The sequence below is a fragment of the Maylandia zebra genome, linkage group LG20 (genome assembly GCF_041146795.1).
Source record: "Maylandia zebra isolate NMK-2024a linkage group LG20, Mzebra_GT3a, whole genome shotgun sequence".
NCBI lineage: Eukaryota > Metazoa > Chordata > Actinopteri > Cichliformes > Cichlidae > Maylandia > Maylandia zebra.
Genome location: NC_135186.1, coordinates 32,861,508 through 32,880,560, shown reverse-complemented (window position 1 = coordinate 32,880,560; position 19,053 = coordinate 32,861,508). Strand labels below are relative to the sequence as shown.

The 19,053-nt window shown below is 42.0% G+C and overlaps 1 protein-coding gene across 1 annotated transcript in view; it reads right to left on the bottom strand.

Annotated features, from left to right (window-relative positions):
* Positions 1 to 1,686, bottom strand: part of LOC101488045 (monocarboxylate transporter 1) — a 28,418-nt gene extending 26,732 nt beyond the window's left edge. The window contains exon 1 of the mRNA XM_004560242.5: positions 1,504 to 1,686. The gene's annotated coding sequence lies outside the window, so the exon portion shown is untranslated. The remainder of the gene's footprint in view (positions 1 to 1,503) is intronic.
* Positions 1,687 to 19,053: the final 17,367 nt, after the last annotated feature.

The following is a 19,053-nucleotide window of genomic DNA, read 5'->3' as shown; positions in this document are numbered from 1 at the left end:
ACCTGACTTCTGTTTAATTGCTAGCATGGAGCAACACTTGTGACTGCTAAAAGACTACTGTTATGCATAAGAACTTTTTTGAGCCCTTTTAATCTGACTTCTGAACTCTTTACTGGTCATTTTATGGACTCAGTCGCAAGTTTCAGGTCATACAGAATAAAACATTAAGACATTAAGAGTTAGAAACTAGGATTATCCAGAGTATGTTCACTGGTTTAGATTTGTCCATCACTGGCTGTTAGCCAACAAATGTACTGTTCCCAGACAGACTCTCTTGCTCATCACATCCAGTTTCAAAACACTAAGATGTGGATGGCAGAAAAAAAAAGCAAAAAAAAAAAAAAAAAAAGCTTGGGTCCATGCTATATAACATGACTTCAGAAACCATTTCTGTGATGGCACATCATCTGTATCCAAGTTTTACACCACCTACGAGCACTACACAGAAAATTTAAGAGTAGTTTTCCATGGGGAAATGACCACAGTGGTCAGGATATGCAGGCTGAATCTGGGAATCACTTCTGAATTTCTTGCAGCGGTGACTTTTAATAGTCACTGACATGGGTGGGACGATGGTGCTGACATTTTCGAATAAGAGGCAGTGGAAGAAGTTTCAGCCTTGGCACTGGCATGGTGTCTCTGGAAATTGTGGCATCTCCCCCCCAAACAGACAATAGTCAAGAGATTTTGTTCACTTTCTGAACTCTTCACTCACTTTCCAAAGTAATAAAATACATTTTGCTTATCAAATGACTGGCATGATAACAGAAACTCATTTCCTTAAAACAATACAGACTAATCATGCCTAGTCAAGAGCTCCATTTTAAGCCAGGAAAAACACTTTGTGGGGACGTGCCAACCGAATTAAGTGAACTGGACCTGTGGGTGGATGGGGGCACGCTAGGGACCCAAAGGTCCCAGGGGGAAGGGGTGAAATCACTAGAAGAGTGAAACGTCCGTGGAAAACCACAATAGGACACGAGGGAGAGGACTCTCAGTCAACACAATGAGATGGAAAATGACAAAATTGACATCACACTGACTTTCTGTTTGACTGTTCTGGTAAAGTCACAGAAACCACTAAAATTCCTTTTTTATGCGGCTTCGACAAACCTCTCCAGCAGATGAGATGTGAGGCCCTTCACGTGTTTGTGCCACAAAAATTTTTTTTTTTTTAAACATCCACATTGCCTTCACATGTGGATGTAAAAATAGCGGCAAGTCAGCATCACGCCACGGTAAATGAAACCACGTCGCTTCAGAGCGTCCTATAAGGCCACTTAGCTTCAATCATGTGCGCCTTGTCGTAGTAAACGGACTAAACAACGACAGCGGAACTAGGTGGGATGAAAGTGGCTCACACATGAGGCGGCTAACCGAGAAGCAGAGCAAGCTAATTTAATGCAGCTTTAGCCGTTGAGCCCAAATTGTGATTTAAAACTATAAAAAGCGGATCTTTTGCCTCAACGCGCCACGTTGGGATTCTCGGTCCCGCTCACTCACCGCGGAAGGTTCTTCGGCTGCGTCCGCTGGAAGCTCGGTTGAGCTCGAGTGGCCCCCGGTGTCCCTTTTGTTGTGGAGTACAGCGACACGTTGCTACGGTACCACCTCCGGGTACCACAGACCTCAGACTGAGAGGAGTTACGGGATGGTGATGGCGTTATAACCGTAGCGCATGCGCATGTGAAAGAATCTCTGAGTCGCAGTAAGGGGAAGCTGAAAACGTGCACGTGCGACTATGAGGCGGGGCCTAGCGGGAACCATATGTGACTTCAACGGAGAACGGACGTTGCTTTGTAAAGATGAAGTCTAACACGTCACACTACGTGCTTTAAGCGCCTAATTTTACAGAAGAAATGAATGGAAACCAAATGGAGTCACTCTACTGAGCCTCTATTTACTTACAGTTTTATTTGGTTTAGGTTTGAAATATTGAGAGATGCTTGAGATCTTTGTCTCGAGTAGCAGCCTAAATACTTTTTATATCCATCACCTCATATCCTAAAACCATATTGATTAGCAGAAACACTGCAATATCCAGCAGGCTGTCTCTAACAGTACAATTTATATTACTCAGACATGCCAGTATCTACCTATGCTTCAACCCCAAGTCAAAATTAAATCTAGCTTAAATTCAATAGAGCATGAATGTCAAACTGACTTTACGTAATGGGCCACACTTTGATCTTAACTGGACTGGACTGGTGAAACTTGTCGTTTGTGTCAGTGTAAAGAAGTGTAACTGCGCATTTAACCCTCATAATTAGCCGTTAGCATGCGTCCGTTCTACCTGCCCCAGGAGTTCTCGCATGTTATCACGATAACAGCGTAGGTCCCCCCCTCGGCCAACGCGGATGCAGCCTGTGACTCTCTCCACTCTGTGGTCAGCAGACTGCAAACACAATCACCGAGAGCCCTTCTCATAATATCAGGGGACTTCAATCATGCCTCACTGGACTCCACACTGCCCACCTTCACCCAGTATGTGACCTGCCCAACCAGAGTCAATAAAACACTGGACTTACTGTATGCCAATGCAGAAGAGGCATACAGTTCATCACCTCTCCCTCCCCTGGGCAGATCTGATCACAACCTGGTGCACCTTGTCCCTGTGTATGAGCCCTTAGTGCGCAGGGAGCCACCAGCCACCCGCACAGTACAGAGATGGTCAGAGGAGAGCGAGGAGGCTCTTAAGGATTGTTTTGAGTCGACTGTGTGGGAGGTGATTTGTGATGACCACGGAGAGGACATCGACAGCCTTACTACATGCATTACTGACTATATAAACTTCTGTGTGGATAACACTGTACCTACCAGGACTGTACGGTGTTTCTCCAACAACAAACCTTGGATTACCCCAGAAATTAAAACCGTCCTCAAGCAGAAGAGGAGGGCCTTCAAATCCAGAGACAAAGAGGAGTTGAAAAGGGTGCAGAGAGAGTTGAGGGGACTGATAAGGAATGGGAAGGAGAGCTACAGGCAGAAGATGGAGAACCAGCTTCAACAAAACAACGTTGGTGAAGTCTGGAGAGGCCTCAGAACCATCTCGGGCCACAAACAGCAGAACTCTCTGCCTGGGAGGGATGTGAGATGGGCAAATGAACTGAATCATTTCTTCAACAGATTTGATTCAACCATGAGGCAGTCTGCAACATCGGCTGCAGACTCACCCACCCCCACTGCTGCTGTTCCACCTCAGACACTTCACACCTCCTCTATTCACCCTGCTCACTCCCCCCCACCCCCAACTGCAGCATCCAATACACACTCAACACAAGGCTCCAGCCTGTCTCTCTCAACCACCCAGGTTAGGAGGGAACTGAGGAGGATTAATGGCAAGAAGGCAGCGGGTCCAGATGGCATCAGCTCGAGGGTCGTCAGGTCCTGCGCAGACCAACTGTGTGGGGTGATGGAGCACCTCTTCAACCTGAGCCTGAGGTTGGGAAGAGTCCCACAGCTCTGGAAAACCTCCTGTGTTGTACCAGTGCCAAAGACTTCACGCCCCAAGGACCTCAACAGCTACAGGCCGGTGGCTCTGACATCCCACCTGATGAAGACCCTGGAGCGGTTGGTCCTGGCTCAGCTTCGGCGCCTAATAAGCTCATCACTGGACCCACTTCAGTTTGCCTACCAGCCTGGCATTGGAGCGGATGATGCCGCCATTCACCTCCTACATCGTTCCCTCGCTCACCTGGAGACCGCTGGAAGCACTGTGAGAATCATGTTCTTTGATTTCTCCAGTGCCTTCAACACCATTCTTCCCTCGGTTCTAAAGGACAAGCTGGAGAACTCTGGAGTGGACCATCACCTCACTACCTGGATCCTGGACTACCTCACCGACCGACCACAGTATGTGAGGACTCAGGGCTGTGTGTCGGACAGGGTCGTCTGCAGTACGGGGGCCCCACAGGGAACGGTTCTGGCTCCGTTCCTCTTCACCATCTACACTGCAGACTTCTCCCACAATTCCACCCAGTGCTTCCTGCAGAAGTTCTCTGATGACTCTGCAATAGTCGGCCTCATCACTGATGGGGACGACAAGGAGTACAGAGGTCTGACCCAAGACTTTGTGGACTGGTGCCAGCAGAACTACCTCCAGATCAACGCCAGTAAAACCAAGGAACTGGTGGTAGACTTCTGCAGGCACAAGCATTCTCCACTGCAACCACTGAACATCCAAGGTATGGACATTGAGGCTGTGGACAGCTACAGGTACCTTGGTGTTCATCTGAACAACAGACTGGACTGGACTCATAACTCAGACGCCCTCTACAGGAAAGGGCAGAGCAGGCTGTACCTGCTGCGGAGACTCAGGTCGTTTGGAGTGGAGGGCCCACTCCTGAAGACCTTCTATGACTCTGTGGTGGCTTCTGCTATCTTTTATGGCGTGGTCTGCTGGGGCGGCAGCATCTCTGCTGGGGACAGGAAGAGACTGAACAGGGTGATCCGAAGGGCCAGCTCTGTTCTAGGATGCCCTCTGGACCCAGTGGAGGTGGTGAGTGACAGGAGAATGGCGGCTAAGCTGTCATCCCTGTTGGACAACATCTCCCACCCCATGCAGCAGACTGTGACAGCACTGAGCAGCTCCTTCAGTGGGAGACTGCGGCACCCACGGTGTGGGACGGAGAGATTTCGCAGGTCTTTCCTCCCCACTGCTGTCAGACTCCATAATAAAGACTTTAACTGATCAAGCACACACATTCATACATATGCAATAATACTAAGTGCAATAATCCTTTCTGTCATCGTTGTATTTTTACTCAGTTGTATATAGCATTTGTATTTGTATTCTATTTTTATCTTATTGTATATTTATTTTATTTTATTCTACTGTATATAGTATTTTATTCTATTCTGTACAGCTGTGTACTGTATTTATTCTTATTGTATTCTAATTTTTGCCTCATAACTTTTGCACTGTCCACTTCCTGCTGTGACAAAACAAATTTCCCACGTGTGGGACTAATAAAGGTTATCTTATCTTATCTTATCTTATCTTATCTTATCTTATAATTAGAAAAAGTGGTGCAATTAAATGATAAAAAGTAAAATTACTGAAAAGCTTCTAGCAGCTCATTGCCCAGACTGTCCTGTAATCATACAGCAGAATTCACAGAAAATGTGTTTAATTTACTGTTTACATTGTAAATAAATAAATACATTTCTGTTCTAGACAGTAAAAAACTGAAAAAAACTGAGACTTTTCTCCAGTTTAATTGTTTTTCAGTTACTACATTGCTTTAGTGTAGCGTGAATGTCTGTGGTGAAAGTCTATCAGTAGGACAAGCTGTAAAATTTATGAAAATCCAGTTAAAAGCCCTAAATGTAAGTACTCCTCATTTATCGAGAAGGGCTGGATTGGAGTCTTTGCTAGGCTGGTTCTTGTACTTATTTTTGCAATAGAGAGTCTTTAGGGACTTTAATCCAGTAAAAGACAGTAAATTATCATTTTTCAGGAAACATAAACCAAAGACAAAGGAAGAGAGGAAAGGGGGAAGACATGTTAGGAGGTCTGAGAGAGAAGGGAAAAGAAAGGACCACAAAGATTAGTGGATGTATTAATGGAGGACATACAAAGGGTTGGTGTGACAGAAGAGGATGCTAGTAATAGGATGAGATGGAGGCAGATGAGCAGCTACTGTGAATCTTAAAGCAAGAAGCCAAAAAAAGAAGATATGTAATGAGACTCTTTGGTATGTTCTGTAGTGGTCTCAAATAACTGAGTTTAGATTTCACTCAAAGTCCTTCTAGAAGCCAATCCAATCTGATTGTAAAAATTCAAGGAGCGTTTGCTGACTCTTTGCTCATACATGACTGTATTTACTTAATAGATGCTATTAATCTTAGGCTCTCTTCCACAGTGTGTTTTTGTCCTGTCTTCCTCCCCTCACTCCAACTGGTCTCGGCAGATGTCTGTGCCGAAGGTTTCTTCTTATTAAAAGGGAGTTTTTCCTTCTTACTGTTGCCAAAGCGGTTGCTCATAGAGGGTCATATGTGTTTTTGGGTTTTCTCTGTGTTATTCTATTCTATTCTATTCTATTCTATTCTATTCTATTCCACAGCATGTGTTTATCAGCAAGTCAGTAGCATGAAGCATGTATGAATGAACAGGTGGCACCAAAGAGCATGCTGTTCACTCCAGGCTCAGGTAGCTCGCACGGCCTCTGATCAGGTCAAAACAGGCCACAATACAACAGAGGCACGTAGGACACCCTGAATTACTGATCTGAAATACATACTCAGCACTTAGTGTTAAAAGCTTGCCATATATGCTTCAGCTGCTACACACACAGATGCACACACAGTCATTAGCTGTTTATCATTAATATATATTTGAACATTTTTATGATTTAGAATAAAATAAATGAGAGGTAAAGCCACAGGTAAAAATGACAGAATTACATAATATTATAATGCATGTATTGCATTACCTTATTATATTACAGATGCTGAAATAAAATATCTATTTCTCTTTGCTGAAAAAAAGAAGAGTTTGCGTAAACCTGTTGGTATGAGCCGTCTCTCTAGAACCAAATAGTAGAGGCGCATTTTAGCGTTTCAGGAGGTACTAACAAATATACAGTATATACATATTCATAGTACTTCTCTGTGTTTGGATAAAATGTCATTATATACAATGACACACATGCAGCCTCAAAAAATGCTGACTGAGCACTCCTCTGGCACTGACCGATTCTTGGAAAATTTCATATTTCAAAAGACGTGTGTGTGTGTGTGTGTGTGCGCGCGTGCGGGTGCGTGTGTTTCATTTGACATTTTATTCTAATGCATTATACAATATCATATTTTTACTGCATACACACAATTAAAATATCATGTGTTGCAATCATGCTCCCTCCCATTCTTCTCCACTCAGACGATTGTTGCCCAAACTGAGAACCCCTGAAATGACCTGAGGACATGACGGGTGTGTTGTTCAAAGACACAGCGCTTAGTAATCAAATCAGATTTGAAGGTATTACAGCTGCAGTAAGATAAGCAGGAGGCAAACTCCTTTGCAATATGTACTCTGTTCCTTTTCTGTATTATTACTGATAGATATTAATGTAATCACAAGAAGATCAAAGGCACAAAGGATGTAATGTTTGATAGTGATACGCTCAGTACTGCAATCCAGGAATTTCTAAATAGGAAGTTTCTGTCGCATTTCTTTAAGTGCTCATTTATTTATCGAACCTGTACCTTTCCTCTGCAGCTCCTGCTTTACATTCCCACAGTGAAGCTAATGTACAGTTCATCGGATTAACATTCCTTCCTCATCCTCCACTGAAAAAAGAGATCACATGCCCACTGACCCTGCAACAGTGAATGCAACTGTATGTACCCCTACTACACTCTGTTCTCCAGCGCTCTCATGAAAGCACTGCGCTGGGGAAGAGATGAGATTGTCACTCATGTACAATGGGCATTTGTTTAGTTACCGCGGCCATCACCGTCCTCTGTCAAATGCTTCCAGCTGACTGCATGTGAGGATGCTTTTGGCACCGTAATATGACAGCCCTTAATTGGAATATTCATCATATTCATTCAGCTTCTGCTAATGAGGAAGAGAAAGAGTCCGACTGTGGCAAAGCTGAGTTTGGAAGCGTGAGAGATGGAGAAGAGGAAGGAGTTTAAAGTAAAGTATATATCAGGTCCAGTCCAGTACAATGAATATGGCTATGACTGCTTGCCTAGCTGCCTGTGATCCAAATCCTTAATCCGAAGCTTAAGTCATAAACGTGGAGGCAGTCGTATAGGTGAACAAACCAGTGAGGAGGAGCCTGGTCCAGCAAAGGATCACACAAGGTTAGAACTAAACTAAAAACAAGGAACACAAATGAACTGAGAGAAAAAATCATGAACTAAGAAAATACACAATGAAAACGTTAAATAAAAGAAAAACGAAAAATACACTGCAAGCAAATAAACATAAATATGTACTTGGGGAAAGACTTGTGTTAAATAACAAGCTCATACTGCAAGTGGGAGGTGGACTGATTGGCTGATTGAACCCACTTATGATACAAAAAAAGGAAAAGAAAAAAAGGCATTGGCAATAACGAATAGCTACAAAAGCTTACAAAAATAATCATCCTTCCAAAAAAAAAAAAATCCAATTCAGGGTCACCAGCAGGGCGTTGGAACCAGCTGACACGTGAGAAGCAAGGTACATGTAAACTACACGTCCTAGCACAGTGGGAGGATACCAGAATATCTCCAGGCATGGATAGAACATGTAAATGCCACACAAATGCCTTCTTGCTGTGAGGCACCAGTGCTAACCACTCCACCACTGTGTCAGTCCAAAGGAAACAACTTCAGCAATGAACACAACACAAATGCCCAAATACTAAAAGATCTTACTAAGGTCATGTCTATCCACTCATTCGTCGTCTAAAAAGCCCAATACTCTGATGTTTTTCAATCCCTAAAATCAAGAATCAGTTTTAGATTGAAAACTCCGGGAGCGTTTTTAGTTTGGACAGATAGAAACGTCTGCAAATTATGACACAGGCTCAGACTGAGAACTGCAGAATGACTCCTGTCCAAACTCATAAACAAATGTTTTTGGGTTACATACCTCCAGCATCTCCCCATTAAGAGCAAGGTGTCCTTTGGTGCCAGTTTTCCGACTGATGGCCACAACCAGCAGAGAGGTAAGAGGCTTACAAAAACCACATTAGAAGTTTAGAGGACAGATTTCTCTAAACTTCAGTTTCAAGTTTGCCAAACTGGTTTGCATCCCATGGGATCTTTGTGTTTCTGAACTTTGGCTGTTTTTGGTAACTCGATGTTTAGGTTTAGGTAAAGATTGTGGTAAAATGGGTTACTACACAATAGCCCCAAACTTGCAGCCTGAATCAACATGGTATCACAAAACAGTGATTTTCTAATAAGCAGGACACTGTATCTGTAGCTACAGGATAAACACCAGATTTCTAATGAGGTGAAAAAGCTGGTGATGTGCATTCATTCACTACCCTGCTAATTTCTAGTTTCTGTTTCTTTGCAGCAGCTTAGTTAAATACCATTTACTTCTTATTCATTCCATCAGCACTCATGGAGTGGTTATGATGGTAATTCAAATTGTTGTGGAAATCTTTCTTGGTAAAGGAATATCTGAAATAAGAACCTGTAATGTACCATGTTGAATCAGGGGTTAACTAAACAACAGGAAAGCGGCAAAGCTTGTGACAAAAGTCCACAATAACAGTTTAAATTAACTGTGTGGGGTCACAGAGATAAAGAGCCCCATAGCTAACAAGGTGACAAAGGGGGGCAGACGAGTGTCCAAACAGTCCAAAATCCACAGGGATTTGATAAAAAGCAGTAGGACACGAGCAGTAGGTCAGCCAAAAAAGATTCAAAGTATCAGCAGGAAACTGTTGGTACAAAAAGGATCACGGCTGTTTACTAGGTGAGTAATAATGTTCTGTTCCAGAAGTCAGAATTTCCCAGTCAAAATTTTCAACTTCCTTAAGTTCAACTTCTGCTCTGTAAAGTGAAGTCAGCTCCACCAACCCTAACTTTGCAATCCAAGATGGAGGTGGCAGATGTTTGACCAGGTTCTATCCATGAACGTGCTGCAGCAATGTTTCAAAGAGCAGAAAAACAAGCATCGTGCTGTATTTCTGGCAATGCATGAATTGGTCTAGCTTGTCAAGGAGAGAAACATAACCTGTTTTTCCTTTCTTTTCCAACTTTACCACTGAAATGTGCCCAAGTGTTGTCACCTCCAGCTCTGATGTCATGTGAGGTAAATGTAATTGATGTGACAAAGTTGTTGGTGGGAAACAGCAACAAAGGCAGGAAGAACAACCAAGAATAAAGCAACTCATTTAAAATGTAAGAGAAGAGGAAATAATTATTTGGAGACAGTCTGGGTCTGTCCCACCGCTAACATAGACTCGACTGATTCATCATTCCCGAACTCTTGACTGTTTTCTGGAACAAAGCAAAGGCCTTCATCCTTGTGCAAGCATGGATAATGAAGGACAGGTACTGCAGGACATCTAAGGCTAAAATGTGCAGGAGTTAAACAACCGATTGCACAGGAGTGGTAAGCAGTGACAAAGCCTTCTGAATGTGTGCTAAACTGCTCATCTGAAGAACTCATTCGTACAGATGCAGCCAAACACAATAGCCAGTTCAAGGAAGACACATGCTACTGTGTAAACACTAACCGAGATGAGGGGGAAGAGAGTAAAACAAAGACATGGGGGCAGGCAGTAAAAACAAAAACCGTAACAGTGAGGGGGATGGTATCTGTGAAAAAAAAATAGACTGAAGGAGAAATAGTTTTTGTCCTTTGAACAGTTCAGTTTCGGATGTTAGGAATTCATGCTGCAATAACAGTTTGTGCGCACGAGGATTTCCTTCTGTTTACATAAGTATTTCTGCTCATGTGAGCCAACAATTTCTTCATAATTCATCATTCTCCAGCAGACAAACCTTGAATCTATGAAAGCGGTCAAAGTACAGAGCTCACTACTTCTGTTAAAGTAAGCCGCTGATAAAATTCTTCTGTTGAGCATGTCTTTATCTGTGCCCAGATCTTCGTCTGAGTTCTGATGTCTTCATACTTTTATTGTATCCATTGTCTAATTTACAACCTTTACAGGTACAGTGTAATTATTTACTTAGGTGAGATCATTTTTTGTCTCATGCTTTTGCATCAAATCACAATAACAGTGGGTTCAAGGGGGTAAATCCCCTGCCATAATACAGAGGAACCCCCAACAATCAGAGAACCCCCTATGAGCAAAAATTCCCTTTTAATGGGAAGAAACTTCCAGCAGAATCAAGCTCAGCTAGTCAGCTATCCTCTGTGACTGGTTGGGGGTGAGGGGAAGAAACACTATGCATCATGGGAACCCTCCAGCAACTTATGCCTCTTGCACCGTCACTCATGTGTGAATTATGTTTCTGCTGGAAATCTACTTTATAAGAAATGTAACTACAAGTTAGGTTGACCCACTGCACAATGAGAAAATGAGTTTCTGGTTATGATGTAAGTTAGGATTAAGATGTCCCGCAGTAATCTAAATCAAGCTTCAGAGAGGATTCACGGTCGCCTGATCCAGCCTTAGCTATATGCTTTATCAAAAAGTGAAGTTTTGAACATGCTCTTAAAAGCAGAGAGGGTGTCTGTCACCTGAACCCAAACTTGGAGTTTATTCCATAACAGAGGGGCCTGAAAGGGGCCTGAAAGCTACCGATAGTGAAGTACTCTATTCAGGTGATATGGTACTGTAACATCTTTAAGATAAGATGGGGCCTGATTATTCAGGACGTTGTTGTCATGGTCCTGGGTCGTGTGACCCAGTGTGTTATGCTTAACCTATTTTGATGTTTATTGTTTGCTTAGGTTCTTTAAGGTAGTCCAGCCCTTTTTGTAATTATGTCACCCTTGCATTACGTCTCCCTTGCCCTTCGTGTGTTTATGTCTGTGTGTCTTGTACTGTCAAGTTCATGCTGTCAGTTATGTCACCTCCCCCTGTACTACGTCTCCCCGGTTCATGTCTCATGTTTCCTGTTTTACTTTGAAGGCCTGCATTCACTGTCTGTGTATTCAGCTCACTCCTCCTGTCCTGTCGTTAAGTTCATGTGTGTCAGCTGCGTTCCCATGTGTGGCCACTTCCCCTGATCATCCCTCATGTGTATTTAGTCTCTGTGTTTCTTACAGTCTGTGTCGCGTCGTCTGTGTTATCTCCCCTACCCCTTGTCATAGTTTCCCAGCCTTAACTAGTCCTAGTTTGTACTTTGTTTAGCCATAGTTTTCCCAGTCTATGTTCAGGTTTTCCCTCAGTTGCTTTGCTGCCTTGTTCCTTAAGTTTTCGGCCCTAAATAAAGGCTCGCCTTCTGTTAAGTCCGGTTTTTGTGTCCTCACCTCTGTTTGCTCTTGGGTCCTCCACTCACTCCACATGGTCTGCCCCGGTGGCCCGTGACAGTTGTAAAATTCTGGATATAAGAGGAGAGTTCGCCAGTTTGCGAAAAATACACACTTTCTCTTAGTCCCTGTCAGTGATGTTGCTGCAGCATTTAGGATCAACTGAAGGCTTTTCAAGGAGTTTTTAGGACAGCTTGAATTCTTCTAGTCCAGCCTAGAAGTAATAAATGAATGAACTAGTTTTTCAGCATCACTCTGAGGCAGGATATTTCTAATTTAGAGATATTGCACAAATGCAAGAAAGCAGTCCTACATATGTGTTTAATATGCAAAACTCCAACATTCCAACATTCGTGTTACTGGAGAACAAGGTGATGCCAGCCATCTGGTTAGATATCCTGTTTTATGGATCCTAACATTTGTGAGTATGGCACATTTAACCCGAGCAGCACAACCTGTTGTCAAGGGCAACAAGACAGCATATAAAAGGTATTAAAACAAACAAACAAAAGTTACATTTCACTTCAAGCTACGGTATAAGCTAAATCTGCCACCATGTTTTCACTCACAGCTCGTCACATACTGACACGTGGTCAGGAGCCCCATTTTAAGACAAAGTGTAGCCACTTAAGCATCAGCTTTCCCCCACTTATTTGTTAATCCACCCCTTCTGTTGCTGGTTGTTTAGATCAGCCATTAAATTAGGTGTTGAATGCTGAGAGTTGTTGATGGGATAGGAGGTGAGGAGCTGAGAGTGAGAATGGGTTGGATCTGTGTGACATTTGGACAGACATCACCTTGAAACTTTAAACCGACCTCAAAACGTGGACATCTTAGCCTGAGCATACACAAAATGTGATCGATCGGGTGTTTATGCTTGATTTGATTTCATCATTTCTCTTACAAACAGTACACCAAGTGCGTCATTGTCAATAAAAACTATGTGTTCTGTTCTGTTTGTGTCTGTGTCTCAAATCAAGCATGCGTTGAACCAACAAGTAGTGACGTTTCTGTGTTTTTAGATTATTTAACCCCTTCCGCCCCGGAGGCCTCTGTCCTGGGTTCAGGCTATGTGCCATGACGACAGACTTAAATGGATAAATCATGTTGTGTTTCACTTATGTTTCATTAAAGATCTTGCAGGTGCAGTAACATCAACGTCCATTCACTCAGAGTTGTAAAGAGGATAGATGTAAAACTGTCAATATCTGCTTTTCAGATTCTACCCTGGACTGGTGAACAGGATTACACGTCTCTGCTCCAGATGTGAGAAAGTTTCTTTGGTGGGAACGTCAAAACAATAGCCTTGGACTTTAAGAGTTAAACTGGAGTTTGGGTCTGTCATCTCACCCACGCTAGTGCTGGACTCCCTCACCTTTGTCCCATAGATAGTGTTCATTTTTAAAGACCCTCTTACCTTTGTCCCATTAACCTTCATCCCACTTTTGCCTCCCACAGTTTTATCTTCTTTTTTTTGGCTATAGGGAAAAAAAACCCTGTGATGGATTGGTGACCTGTTCAGGGTGCACTTCACCTCTCACCCAGTGGGATGGGCTCCAGCTCTGTTTAACAATTATTGGTAAGGGCACAGGCAGAGCAGCTGATTTTACAAAGAAATAAAAAACTATACTGAAGGAGAATATGAAGATGTTAGGTGAACAATACAGAGTAAAAAGCGACACTGGAAGCAACACAGCTGCACAGGTGAAACTAATGAACATGAGAAAACCATCAGGAAATCACAGTAGTGAGAAGACAAAGGCAGAAACTCAAAAAAAGGAAGATGGACAAAGAGAAGCAAAACCCAAAATAAAACTGTCAGAATTAATACTTCATTTGGACACATTGCAAAAGAAGATATACAGTAAAACAAGAGATTCTGCTGAGGCAGGTAAACCAAAGCTAAACTCTTTAATCAATAACTGGAGATTAGAGTGTCATTGTGCAAATGTTGGGTCATCTGCAGAGATTTCTGGGGAAGACTTCAAGGAGTGGATATCTGCATCCAATAGCAACTACAATATTTGTTTTATCTTTACCATGATTTAAATCTTAAATTCCAAGGACATTTATTAGAAAACATCATTTTAAGATTTCATTCTAGCTAGCTTGCAGGCTATGAAGTTCACAAGAGAAACAGAGTGTGGAAAAAAACACAACTAAAGAAAACAGTGGATGTGATCCTGTCTGCTTTTATCACAGAAGTTTAGTTGATTATCTGGCGAGGACTGAATGGCCAGGCGTGGTGTGGTGCAGATGGTGTACTAAATGATGACCCAGAGGTTTGCAAGTGTGCTGAAACTGGAGAGGGTCATGTCTTTGGGGATCTACACACAAACAAAGGCAAGTAAACACAGAGAGGGAGCTGGGTAAAAAGACTCACAAAGCACAGCTGGGCCACAGTGTAGGCATGCATGAGGCAGATAAGGAAACAATAAGAAACGTCATTATCTCAAAAACTATCCCAGCTCTTTATAAATACCTTAAAAGCTGCTGTTATCAGTATGGATCCCCAATAAACCTTAGCCCTGTGTACTCATAATGCCTCCAATATTAAGCGTAACTCCTTGTGATAGAATTCTAAAGCGTTCCCAGAAATATGATGTTTTCTAGGAATTTCCCCATAATGTTACGACTAGATCTTGGCAAAGGTGTTATTTACGAAAGTCCTTTAGCCTTAAAAGATATCCTAAGGAAAAAAAACAATGTTGGGAGCACAGAGGACTTTTATGAGGTACTGAAACTCACCAGTATGATGCTCTGCCACATTTTCTCTCCAAATGAGGAAATAGAAAATACATATTCTGCATAATTCAGTTAATTCTTCTTGTTTAATGAGACAATGAAAGTGCATCACCATGAAAAAAGTCTGTCAGTTGCCTTTATATAGCACAGTGAGTCTGTTTAACTATTTTCTTCTAAAGTCTGTGGCTGATAAACTCGTGTAAAGTGGACTTACTGACCTATTATTTGATCGTGTGGTTTAGAGGCGGCCGATTGATACAAATATTGAACAGCATTGGTATTCGTATCGGACCAATACTAGTGCGATATGATAGATACTTTATTTCTATCCTCTAACTTCAGTGCACAGCCCGCTGAATTGTATTGAATAAATTACTATTTTTAGAAATGAGAAAATAAAACGGTTAAGGTTCAAAATTTTGCTTTGGTGACTATTACTACCATCTTTTTATCCAAATTAATTGTGCACAGGAAACCGTCTGGTAATAATCATTTAAAGACATTTAACGATATGGAGCAATTTGATATAATTTTCTAGAAGCCTCAAATTGCGGAAGCTTTTACCAAACCACAAAGAACAACTAACAAAGGCAAAACGAAAATTAGGAGGAAATGGTAAATATTTAAAAACAGAGGAGGGTTGTGAAATTGGAGAGTCTGTGCGCTCTGCTGGACCTCAGCCCTGAAATCAAAGGCTGTTTGACAAACTAGCAAAATGACATTTCTCCGGAATGGCGCTGCATCCATCCTTGGATGAGGCGCTCAGAGATTTACTTCCATAACGTGTTTAATCTTAATCAGGACGACCGTCGCTTTTCTGTTCAAGGTCACTGCTAAGCTCCTTTTTACAGCGCCCCCTGCTGTGTGGATGCCAGTGTCAACAATTCATTTACATCAGCTGTATTTACGTCACGGATAGCGCGCGCGCGCACGCACACACACACACACACACACACACACACACACACACACCGCCAAATGTCAAGCAGCAGGTCCAAATGTAACTTTCTTATTCGCTTCAGAAATGTTTTCACCAAAATGACGTTTTTGTGTTTGTTTTTATTACTTTGAGTGAAATCCTGCTGAACAGAGCTTCATCCACAGATGATATTCCTTCATGTTTTGTTTTGTTTAATTTGTGTGCCTCATTATTGTTATTATTATTATTGCCTGCATGCTATAACACTACCCTATACGTGTAAGAATGGTACATTTGACGCTCTCACATCCGCGTCCTTCCACATTCCCAAACATTTTTCCTCTTGTCTATTTGCAGCTATATCCCAGCTGCAACTAGAACATAGCTTTGTCTGTTAGATTCGCTGCTCAGAGAACCTCAGTTATTTTAAATTAGAGACAAGATTCAAGAGATGAAGAAGAGATTTGAGAACATGAGGACTTTTGTCCTTACTGGACCATGCAGACAGGAAGAGATGATGTGGAGCAAACTCAGACTGAGGCTACTGCAATCTTCAGTATGCGGCCTAACAACAGCAGTTCAGAGGCTACAGTGAATTTGAAGGCGAGGATAAGACTTGCCATTAGTCAGCTTCAAAGACACATCAGCAGCCAGCAATGGGACAAATATGGATGTCAACAAATGGTGAAACTGAACAGTCATCTGGAAAATCCCTGGAGATGTTCCTGGATCTAAATTCTACCTTAAATCCAGTCAGAAGAAGAAAAGGAAGAGATGAACTATACACTAAGGATGAAGAAGTAAGGATCAGTAGTGATCAGAAACTTAGCTTCCTTGTTTTAGTGTTTTTATGACTTTTTTTCTTCTTTTTTTCTTATTTTATGAGAAAAAAAAACGAAACAAAAAATGCTTTTGTTCATAAATAGGCTGTAATACCAGTAAATGTCAAATATGAACCATATATGGCATCAGTAGTTCTTGGAATTGGGATAAACATCTGCTAAAGATTTCCAAATACATTTTTTGGCTTCATTGATTAAAAAAAACAAAAAACACCAGACCCTCGACACTGGCTGACACCCAAATATGAACACCACATGGGTGTTACACATTCACATGCAACAGCTGGTAACTCTAAGTGCTCTGCAGCTAAAGAGGTAGCTGAAGCAACAGAGGCTTTTAAACCTTATCTTACAATATCTGATGTTTACAAGAGGAGTTGTGATTCATTAAATAAATAATAAGATATAAAACTAAGCTAAACAACTAAAAATGGGTTCAGAAAGAGGTCAAAACACACAAGGTGAGCCACGTGTCTGCCACATACAGTGTCCAGACTAATGGGGAGGCTAAAGGTAAACGTTTAACAAGAAGAAAGTATCTAACAAGGGCAAGTGTGTGGTCATTTCATCTCAACAAATGAGCGAAAAACAAATAAAACCTAATCCAAACCCAATGTCGAGACGCTGCCAAGGACACTTTGTGCAGCACAGCCCACAGTCAGGAATCCATCGCAGGCTGCTGTGAATCAAATCATGCAACACACTGACTTTCTGTACATGCTAGCCACAGCCTCTGCACCCTGGAACAAAGGCGAACACCAAAACTTTAAATTAAAGCCATATGTAGATTCCACCCATGATTCCCTCCAATCACAGCCAAGGTGGAGCTACAACCCAACCCCCGCCGACGAGGTCATCAGCGACAAATGACTCAGCTTTCTTTTCTTCCTCATTCACATGTTGATGGGGGCTGGATGTCTGTCCTTCGTTTCTTGTGATGGAAACACTGTTCTGTACTTGAATGTTTAATAAAATGAGACATCCTTGTTTCAGAGATGTCATTTTAAAGCGATATCAGCTAAAGATGAAGTGTGACACAGCAACATCACCTATCCATTGTTTGCTGCTCATTTTCTGTGGACCTCTGCCTCTCCTCCTTCACTACATCCATAAATCTTCTCTGTGGTTTTCCTCTTTTCCTCCTGCCTGGCAGCTCCATATTAAACATCCTTTGTCTAATATGTCCACTCTGAAGGGGTTTGTTTACCCGTACTCATTAACATTGTGACTGGGATGTATTTACCCAGTGTTTTTGTCACATCATAGATTCATCATCCTGCTGTCCTCATTCCTACCAGGGTGCCAGACAGGGAAAGGTGAGCCACACCGTACTGACTATGGCATTTAAACGGGTAGGGAGGAAGGGAGGAGGATGATGAAAATAAAGGGATGATGGGATCAAAGGATCAGGCACAACAGGTGGTAGGACACCGCCTCTAGAAATTACTTCATTAGCAAAAGCACACATTGATTCAAGCCTTCTGAGAAACGGCTCCAGGAGTTGTACTCAGGCTTCAGATGTGGTTTAAGTGCCAAAGTAGCTACAGGAAGTCTATTCTTTATCAAAGAATAGCAAGTCTACATTAGCATTCCTGATCAGTTTTTCACATGAAGAAAGGCCAAGGTGTTGCTGACACCATTCAAAGTGGCCAAGTGAGAGCCATGAGCTGAAGTAGGGCTCTTCAGGCACAAACTCAACCTCTTTAGCGTTAGAGAGAAAGATCCTTATATCCAACTTAGTTTATTTTAAGTTTTTTTGACATAGTGTTGTTTGTTTGTTGACATCCTCTCACAGTTCACTGAGAACCCCACACGTCTCCTTCCAACACAAATAGAACACAAAGAGTCCCTAAAAGACCCATTTGATCTGGTTCTTAACTTATTTGCAGCTAATTGTGCTGATTGTTTTTATTGCATCGTGTGGAGATTAGTAGTAAAACTTTCTGATTAAAAATAGTTGGCTTTCCATTTATAATTGGCCAGAAACTGTTGGACGGTCTGCTTGTCTGTTCATTTGAAAGTGTTCCTGCATACCTGTGTCACTGTGAATGCTCAATGTGTGAATGTACCAGAACAAACAGACTAAAAATAGCCGCGGACAGTAGAGCTTCTGAAGTCACACTTATATAAGTATGTAGGTAGGTTGCCAGGTATGTGGAATGACACAGCCATGCAGGCCATTCATGGTCTAAGGTGGAAATAGCTCGAAGTGTGTAATAGTGGTTTTCGTGTGCCATCTAGTGGCGAAGTAGGAACATTGCATAAATAATTAACATTACTGCCACCTGCTGGGCTAAACTATAAGTTTCGTGTTGTGATGATTAAAAAGAGAACTTTATTTTGAAAAGAATCACACAAACGACACTTCAGGTAGTGAACAAGGTAAACAAAGAAAGAAAAAGAAAAAGAAGAAGGCGCCTTTGTTCAAGTCTGCTGCTCATTTGAGGTATTAACAAGTTATGTTAATATTGTCTTTACATTAAGAGAGGTGTTGTGACTTAATTTAATCTCCTAAAAGTATTACAGCTACTGACTGTGTTCTTATTTTTCTTGCTATATTGTATATTTATTTATTTATCTTTCTGGTAATAACTTGTATTATTATTATTATTATAACCTCAGAACAGCTTGATCCAGATATCAGTCCGCTGTCT